This window comes from Aedes aegypti, chromosome 1 (genome assembly GCF_002204515.2).
Source record: "Aedes aegypti strain LVP_AGWG chromosome 1, AaegL5.0 Primary Assembly, whole genome shotgun sequence".
In the NCBI taxonomy this organism is placed as follows: Eukaryota; Metazoa; Arthropoda; class Insecta; order Diptera; family Culicidae; genus Aedes; species Aedes aegypti.
This window is the reverse complement of record NC_035107.1, coordinates 228,901,788-228,911,315: the sequence shown is the minus strand read 5'-3', so window position 1 is coordinate 228,911,315 and position 9,528 is coordinate 228,901,788. Positions and strand designations below refer to the sequence as shown.

Here is a 9,528-nt window from a genome sequence, read left to right as displayed (position 1 = left end):
CTAGAAGAGGAAAAACATGTAGGGCTATCGAATTGATCGCATGGTATCGAATTGACAAATTTCCCGAAGAGCACTCATCAAATAAAATTTTGCCTTTGCAATTACTTTGTGAATTATTCCATGATCGATGTTTGGCATTAATAAGGTAAAATAAGGTAGCACTAAAAAGTACAGTTTTTCTAGCACTGAGAATACTGTTTTATCTTTTTAGGTAATTTTAAAAATTTCCATGAGCAGAAAGAATAGGTACGAAAATACGACTGACTAAAATAGTACTGACCCCATGAGTGCATATTTAACCATTTTGCCCTTCCAAGCCAAGCGCCATCGATTGCCCCAGCTTCTGCTTCTGCTCTGCTCTGTAGAGGCCTACCACTATCTCCGGGCTCAACTGCATCCATCGGTGGAATGTGGCTTCAGTCTTTCGCCAGTGCCGGACGAGGACAGATTGTGTGCCTTGTTGTACCCGCGCGACTCCAACCGGGATCACGTTTTTTCTTTATTGGTGTGTGGTGGAATGCCTTCTTAAGACCCCTTTCTACTTTCCTTGGGCAGCATGTGGAACTGTGAAAAGAAGAACCATAAACTATATTTTATGCTGGATCAAGTTTCGAGTGAGAGGGATGGGGAACTCTAACGAACAAACGGTGATAGGTTTTTAGTGTGTTGTGCTAGGCAATCATCGCTGATGGGAAAGAAGTGTTTAAAACAAAATTGAATTGAACCGCGCATCGAACTAATCGAATTTATTGTGGCAATTTACGGGTGGTTCGTAAAACATAAGAGGATCGGCAACCGAGGATGATTTAGAGGAGCCATTTGAACAGTGGCGATTTTGTTTCATGCAGTGAAAAAGACCGCTCAATAAGGTGGCCCATTTTTTAACGAAAAATCAGATAGTGAAAATTTTAAGTTACACTCCACAAATTTGCTCATTTGAATCCGAAGAAGCTTCTGTGAAAATTTTGAGAGGAATCCGTCAACTCTAAGGAAAAAAGCTTGAAGTTTATATGGAGAAAATCGACCAAATACAGTCAATGACAAAAGTTAGTAATTGAGAGCCTTTTTTTATTTCCCTTTTATTAAACATTACATTCATTTATTACATCTAGGTGTTCTGTGTTGGAAAACACTATAATACTTATTTGTTGAAACAAAATTAAGCTTTTATTAACATTTTGTTAACAATATATGACATTTAATCTGCCGTAGCAGTTCAAATTTTTACAGGTGTTTTCATCTGCTTATATGAGAAAACATGTATTCATTTAACTTAAACTAGATGTATAACGCAATAATCGTGGTAATAGAAGATAGCAACGATTTTTGTTAAAATTTTTAACAACAATTAACACAATCATTGCAGCGATTATATGTTAAAATTATAATCATTTTATTTGACATTTGTTCCAATGGTTCAACATTGGAAATTATATGTAACTCATTAGTACTATACCAGGGAGGAAGCTTCAGAATCATTTTCAAAATTTTAATTCAAATTCTCTGCAGAACTTTCTTTCTGGTATTACAACAGCTATTCCATATTGGTACAGCATACAGCATGGCTGGCCTGAAAATTTGTTTGAAGATCAAAAGATTGTTCTTAAGTCAAAGTTTTCTGTTAATAAGTGTATACAGACATTTTATATATTTGTTACATTTGGCTTGAATGCCCTCAATGTGATTTTCGAAAGTTAAATTTTTGTCTAGAATGAGTCCTAAATACTTAACTTCATCTAACCAACTTGGAACCCCTCTCATCGTAACAACATGTCTACTTGAAGATTTCAAATAAAGAGCTTTTGTGTTGAGTTTTGGAAGCATTATGAGAAATCTTCAATTTTGCAAGTATGAAGGAAAAATATTCAAACTTTTTTTCAATCGACCGCAGATGATACTCAGGCTTCGTCCTTTATGGGAGAGGCCTCTGTCATTCGCAAACAAAGATTTTTGATTTGCTTGAGATAACTCAAGTAAGTAAGCTCTTTGGATTTTTCTAATAAATGAACAAACTTAGGGGTGCAACTTAAGAGTTTTGTTGTTTAACCATTATGGGCCACCCTTCAACTCAAGTTGTATAAAAACGAAACAGTTTTGTGTTGTTTCATAGGCCAAACCACTAAGTGTAGAATCGATTAAACTTCAAACAATGTGAAGACTGAAGTGCCAAGTCAAGTGCCCGATCAGGTTATATTTTCTCACGCCGAGACCATAATTCAGCTCCTTCTAGCGAAGTGGATTCCATTTGAAGACGATTGTGAAGAGAGTTCATCATAACAGTGAGTAACTCGATTGCGGTTTTCGGCGATTCATCCGATTGACGAACTTATCCGGATTGTGTAATAGTGCAAACAAGACAAGCCGACCGAAAGTTCGTGTCAGGTCCAATCAGAATCGGTCAGTCAGTGAATCAGTCGGTCAACATTGTAGTGTTACAACGATGTGAAAGGAAACAAGGCGAACCGCACACACGGATGGACTGCATTTGGAATGAGGAGATTTGACTCGGTGGTGCAATCAATGAATGCGTACATTCAAACTTGAACTCTCGGCGGTGTTTTGAGGCTCACTGGGTGTGTGGGTTGTTATGTGGTAGCCTCGCCGCTAACCGACAATTTTCCAGCAAATTGAAGGATTTGTTTTTCGGCTTTCGGTGCGAGGAGTGGGCGTGTGATCGCTGAAAGATATCCACGTCCGTGGCGAACGTGACTTTTCAAGGTAAGCATTTTTTTTATGAGAGAAAAACGCATTCTATGACTACGACACATAAAATATGGCCTGGAAGTTTTATCAAACAAATCAAGATCCCGAATCGTTTATCAGTTCAATGATTATCGATTCAAATTAATCAAATCAAAAAGATTGTTTATTTTTTGCAAAACGTCCTTACTCGGACAGAGCCTCCTTCTCAGCTTAGTATTCGATCAGCACTTATTAACTGAATTATTAGCTCAGAGCTTTCTTTGGCATTTTTGCATTCGAATATCGTGTGGCAGGTACGATGATACTCTATGCCCAGGGAAGTCAAGGAAATTTCCATTACGATAAGATCCTGGACCAACCGGAAATCGAACCCAGACAGCTTCAGCATGGTTTTGCTTTTTAGGCGCGAATTTTAACCACTCGGCTTAGTAAGGTTTTTCTAAAATATTGGTCCACAAACTGAATGGAGTACTTCTTTAGATGTTAAAAATAATAAAGAAAAATATTGATCCTTATGACAAGTAGGGTAGAAATATCAGTTTTTGCCAGTCCATTATGGGCCAGGGACGCAATCTGGCGGGACAAATTAATAACTCGGTAACGAAGTGATTCCGGCATTTGGTGTCTTCGATAAAGTTTTTTGTAATAACGCGGACCATCTACTGACATAAACGGATAGTTCGTAAATCGTCCGCATAGGTGGCGCCACAATCTAACTTTTTACTATGACGTTCTAGAGACTTGGCATGTTCGGCAAAGTTATTCATTTTTATAAAATAAACAACTCTTTTATAAAATAAACAACTCTCTCGAAGACGTCAACATTTCAGAGCCTACTGTCTTCGAGTTATTGGCAAAATTAGAGAAATATATAGAAAAAACGATTTGTTTTTTTTTTCATTGAATTTGACAATTTTCCTAAGAACCATGTCATATAATATTGTTTGCTGGTAAATATATAACAAACACAAGCTCCAGTGGATTTTTTTAGTAATCTTCTTCTTCTTCTTTCTGGCATTACGTCCCCACTGGGACAGAGCCTGCTTCTCAGCTTAGTGTTCTTATGAGCACTTCCACAGTTATTAACTGAGAGCTTACTGTGCCAGTGACCATTTTTTGCATTCGAAAATCGTGTAGCAGGTACGAAGACACTCTATGCCCTGGGAAGTCGAGAAAATGTCCAACCCGAAAAGATCCTCGACCGGTGGAATTCGAACCCACGACCCTCAGCTTGGTCTTGCTGAATAGCTGCGCGTTTACCGCTACGGCTATCTGGGCCCCTTTTTTAATAATATGACGCCTAAAAATTGAGTTATTATGAAAAGACTTGAGAGCAATTTTGAACCTTAATATATACAAAAGCGCAGAAAATTGCTAGCTCAAATTTTAAGGCAACGTAGAACAATACTTGATGAAACGGTTGTCAAAATTTCAGCGAGGTATATTTTGGTGTTACTGTGATTTTTCGTTTTTACAATGATTATATTACTCCCAAACAATTAAATTTCCATAAGTCAATCTGAAGGGACGATCGACTTTTAGAAATAGCGAGTCATGGAACAAAAACTTCCAGAAAACTGTTTGAATAAGCCTACAAAATTGCCATGAAATTCAGTTTAAGAGCAGTTCGTTGACTTGTAGTTGTAGTAATGCAGATGAAAGTTTAGATTGAAACTGGGTACATGTTTGTTTTTCTTAAATAATTCTAATGATAAAGTATGGCATGAAAAACTTTATCATGTGTCAGTTAATTGTTGTCATCATGGCTCAAGGGGACCATTGAGATAGGGAGAGATCGAGACATTTTTTAATGAATTTTCAATGAATACTAGATTGAAAATCACTCCGTTACTAGGAAAATTGAAAACAAACAGACGTCATTTCATTTGTTTGTTTACATTTGTATATTTGGAGCAGGGAAAAGCCCATTTGAGCTGAGCAATATTGAGCTCTTCTCAAATGGGCGCAAAACCTCCTCTTCTTTTCGCATCAACAGACTATTACATTTGTTTCCAACTGATACAAAGATTACTTAAATCTACTTAATAACTATCACTAATTTAAACCTAGCTTACCAGAACCAGATGAAATTTTTTACGAAGAGTTGAACGGGAAAGATGAAAATCAAATTCAATGAAACAACGGTTGAACGATCGGCACATACTTTTAAATGGTTCGTGATGCCCGTAGTTTGTGCGAGCACCGTGCAAGAATAGGAAGGAGTTCGACCGAAGTTGACGGTATGGAACATTTATATTGAGGAGAGATAATAGATGAGCGCAATCTATTCTTCTATTGGAGAAGGTCGGAAACAAAGAGACTTTTTGAAACTTCACGGCGAACACTCAACAACTCTAAGCCGATTAACTTGCAACGATCTTCATAACTGGGCAAGTTAATTGGATCGTTCCATGGGAGATGTCGCAGAGCAAAGCGCAGAAATTTTCGTTGAATTGCTTCAATACGAAATATGTTAATTTGATAGTACGGTGCCCAAACAACTGACGAATATTCAAGAATAGACCTTACCAAAGAACAGTGCAATGATTTTAAGCATTGAATATTTCTGAAGTTTTTAGAGACGCGGTAAATAAAACCAAGAGTTTTAGAGGCTTTAAAGGCAATGAAGTCGATGTGCTCCTTAAACGTCAGTTTTGAGTCTAGTAACTCACCAAGGTCCTTAATGACAGACTCTCTTTTGAGAGATGTGGATCGAATTTTATAGTCGTAATCTATCAAAATGCGTTTTCGGGAGAACGACATTACAGAGCATTTCGAAGTGTTTAGGTGCATGCGATTAGATTCACACCAATTGGTAAATATTCCGAGCTGAGATTGCAAAAATAATGCATCATATACATTATTTATAATCCAATACAGTTTGAAGTCGTCGGCAAAAGAAAGTTTGAAAGATTTAAGTAGAAGATTAACGTCATTGAGATACACGAGAAATATCAACGGTCCTAGATGACTTCCTTGTGGTACCCCGGATGAAACGTGGAAGTAGGATGAAACAGCATCACCTAATTTAATGGCCATTTCTCGGCCGTTCAATTAGGAGTGAAGCCAACTAAGAAAATATCCGGAGAAACCGAGACGTTCGAATTTTGCAATAGCTATCTGAGGATTGATTTTATCAAACGCGGCCGAAAAATCGGTGTAGATAGAATCTACTTGCCGAAATGTAATGATGACAGTGATGAAACAAAAAGTTGTAAACAACTTTTTCGAACAACTTCGAAACGGCACAAAGAGCAGCTATTCCACGATAATTGCAGACTTCACGTTAGTTCCCTTTTTTGAATACTGGGTATACATAGCTTCGTTTCCATTGGACTGGAAATGATCCAACTTGCAGAGATAGATTGAAGAGACGAGAAAGAGGCGTAGATAAACTTATGGAGCATTTCTTCAAAATATATGCAGGAATGCCATCAGGTCCGGAGCTTGTCGATGATTACATGGAGAAGCAAATCTTGCCAATTTCTTCAGGATCAACTATTGGATGGTTGCCGACTGGTGGATGAACTGGTACATTGTTGGCAGCATTGCGGATTTGTTCATCATTCAGAGTTTCTTGAGTGAAAACGTTTGAAAACTGACTCAGGAAAAGATCGCAAATACCATCCAAGAACGAACATTCAACATTTCCCTTGGACATTACGTTGGGTAGACCAGATTCCTTACGTTGTTCGTTAGCGTAATTAACGTTCGTCGTTGCAAATTGTCCTTTAATAATGCAATTATTGCTGAGATCGGAATTTCAGTTCAATGTGATTTTTATAGCAACCCAATTATAAATTTCCGGTCAGTGCGCCGAAATATGGCAAAGCTGTGCAAGGCACACTGCGTAGAATGACCACCCCCTTGACTCGATATAAGCATGTTAAAATAATCGATTAGCAAAGAAAACTTTTAGATATACTGTAGAAGTGTTCAATATACATTAATACTAGATTGAGTCCCTTCCCTAATTTCAGGTGTTACAAGACATTGAAAGAAGAAGAAAAAGAATCCAGCTTTTTACGCTAGCATGCCATAAAATTTGAATCACCCCCTTCTGACATATCTTGCCTTCACTATCCAGCTTTTTACGCTTGCTCGCTATAAATTTTAAATCGCCCCTTTTCGACGTATCTTGCATACACTATAATATTTTTATAGTTTCATCAAAGCACACTTTGAGATGTAAATTTTTTTCATGTTGATATAAAAAAACGTTAAAATTTCGTGATTACAGGGAATTGGAATTTTAAAACTATTTTAATGTTTTTCTGTTCAACACTTTTTTTTTCTATTTTAGGTTTATGATTAGTAACCATCCGATAGATTGATTCCTGTTAATTCTTGGTATATGACTGAGCTATGTGCGAGAGTCTTTTAAACAAAATGTCGATGTCCAATTGATTACTCTAGTAATTAAATACTAATGAAAATATTTGAGGTTTCTCTACAACACAGACTATGGAAGACGAGTGAACATATACCTATGTAGGTACCTTTTAAAAATTCAGAAGACAATCTCGCTGAATAGAACAACCCAAAGCGTGACTTAAGCGATTCAAGACCCCTTTTCCGTTAGGTTGGTGTGAACTGCGGAGGATTTAAAACAATATTTGTCTTCTACCGTCCTTTGTCTAGTTTTTAACATCCAACACATCCAACTGTTCCTCACAATTGCTAATCATAGTACTAAAAAAGCTAATTGTTCGCCCAGTCCTGCCATTAGGAATGGTCAAAGATGGTTAAAAGGAAAAAGATGATCGACTCTTCATTTTGCCATATATTTTGCCGACGACACGCTATTCAAGTAACACTACTGCCATCTGTTGAGTGAAAAGCGCGTAAATTTTATTTTCGACTAAATTGAAATCATCGTGGAATTAAAAAACGATGATAAAGTGGAAGAAATAAAACACGCTTCAAAAATGTTACACATGATTGAGTACGACTCACATAAAATGAAGCTCTTCTGGACCAATACAAAATTGGTTTAATTTTCACACATACTAAACAAAGTTCCTGTGCTGTTTTTTCTTCCTTACTTACATTTAATGGTGTTTAGAAAAACTACAAGGGTACATCCCTATGGGGTTGTACGAACTGGTGACGTAGGACCACGATGGTTAATGTAACTGAATTTGATGTCATTGTTGTTGCTCGTTTTGACTTCATACTGTTTTCAGTGCTCGAAACTTTCGTAAATATTAATGCATATAACGATTTGCAATTTGGTCAATCATTCGTCATATTTATCTATGAAAATGTGAAATTTCACTTCAGGATGTATGATCATTTTGAAATTATATTAATAACCTCCTCTGAAATATACAGTAGCATTGGAAAGAACAGTAGTTATTCAGTAGTAGATCCAGTCATCGCTTTGTAGTTCTTATGGTTTGAGAGAAATATTATTCATTGCTTGGCAATGTAATAAATTAAGTCGGAAATATTACTCCGATAACTCTTTTACGCACATGTGGTGGCCCTAAAAAGAGCCAAAGTCTTTGTTAGCACGAATGCTGTCATAGATAAATGGCACTACAGGATATTATCAGTTGATTGCCATGGTTAAACGAAAAATCCTCAATGCAATGCAATGAACAATTTCTCTGCTTATACGACGAACCAGCTGAATGTTTCGTCGTGTGGATGGCACACATCAGCAACAGGTATTGGACCACACGGCTGAAGTCGAAATCTTAAAATGTAGCTCAAGTTTGAAATCTTGAGCAATTTCACAAGCCGGACGCTTGATTTGCCTAATAATAGTGGTAATGGTGCCTAACAGGCTTGATTCTTGACTGCACCACAGATGATGAGTTTATCATGAGCCGAAATCTGGAAGCGCAGGTCAATCTTTAGCGATTTCACAAACCAAACGCTGATCACAGCTCAGCAAGCTTGTGGCTGCGAGGTGCTCCTCGGTAAGCAGGTTCGTATGAGCTTGAAAGCGAAACTGGAATGAAACCGAATCCAGCGAAGAAAGCATCTTTTAAACCCTTAGCAGATGACCCAAGTAACCATGGAGCATTATATAATTGCATATATAATGCAGCTGCATTGCCGTAAGCCTACCATTAAAGTAGTTTAAAAGTGGAAAAGGGCACTTTTACAGTTAAATTAATGCAAAAAGGACGATAAAGCAATGAAGCAACTTATAATGTAATATTAATGCAGCAGTACAATTTATAAAGTGATGTTAGTGCATTGATACATTTGTAATGTAGGGTTAATGCTTTATTGCTTGACAGCTCTTGAAATTTGTTGAATAAAAGCAATGTTGCATCAATGGTGTTGATATGCAGTAGAATACGTGCAATGTTATAATGCTTGTGGTTACTTGGGGATGCTCCTCCCTTTCGTGCTCTTCTCTTTCTGTTCGACCTATCTAGGAATTGGGTAAGTGTCTATAATGTGTTGGGCTTAGAATCGCTAGAAAATCGGGGAAAATGCAAATGCGTGAGAAAATGGTCGAACATGAATTGTTGGAAGGTTTAACATTTTCTCAATATTCACTTCTTAACTATTGATAATCATTAGTTTTCTTCATCATGAAGGTAAATATCTGATCCATGGGTGACAAAATGATGAAAATTATTAAATGAGAATTTCTTTTCAAAAGCATTCGAAATATGTCGCAATTTTGTTACATGTGATAATTTTCGTAATTGGAGCGTTTCCATAAAATATGGAAAATCAAAGACGCTGTTGGAAATACCACTCTATTTTACAATCGTTGTGAAATGTTGAGCTCTCACCTCGACGGCACTGCAGCAGCGTCCGCGAATTCAATCTCAAATTGTTGTGTCATCAATTATTCAT

The 9,528-nt window shown here is 37.1% G+C and overlaps 1 protein-coding gene across 2 annotated transcripts in view; it reads left to right on the top strand.

The window, feature by feature from the left end:
* Positions 1-418: 418 nt before the first annotated feature.
* The window catches only part of LOC5580169, a 160,156-nt gene continuing 151,046 nt past the window's right edge, over positions 419-9,528 (top strand). Inside the window, exons 1-2 of one of the 2 annotated variants that reach the window (XM_021837245.1) lie at positions 419-505; positions 2,111-2,718. The gene's annotated coding sequence lies outside the window, so the exon portion shown is untranslated. Of the gene's footprint in view, positions 870-2,110; positions 2,719-9,528 lie in introns of both variants that reach the window. The other variant, XM_021837244.1, reaches the window with a different exon arrangement.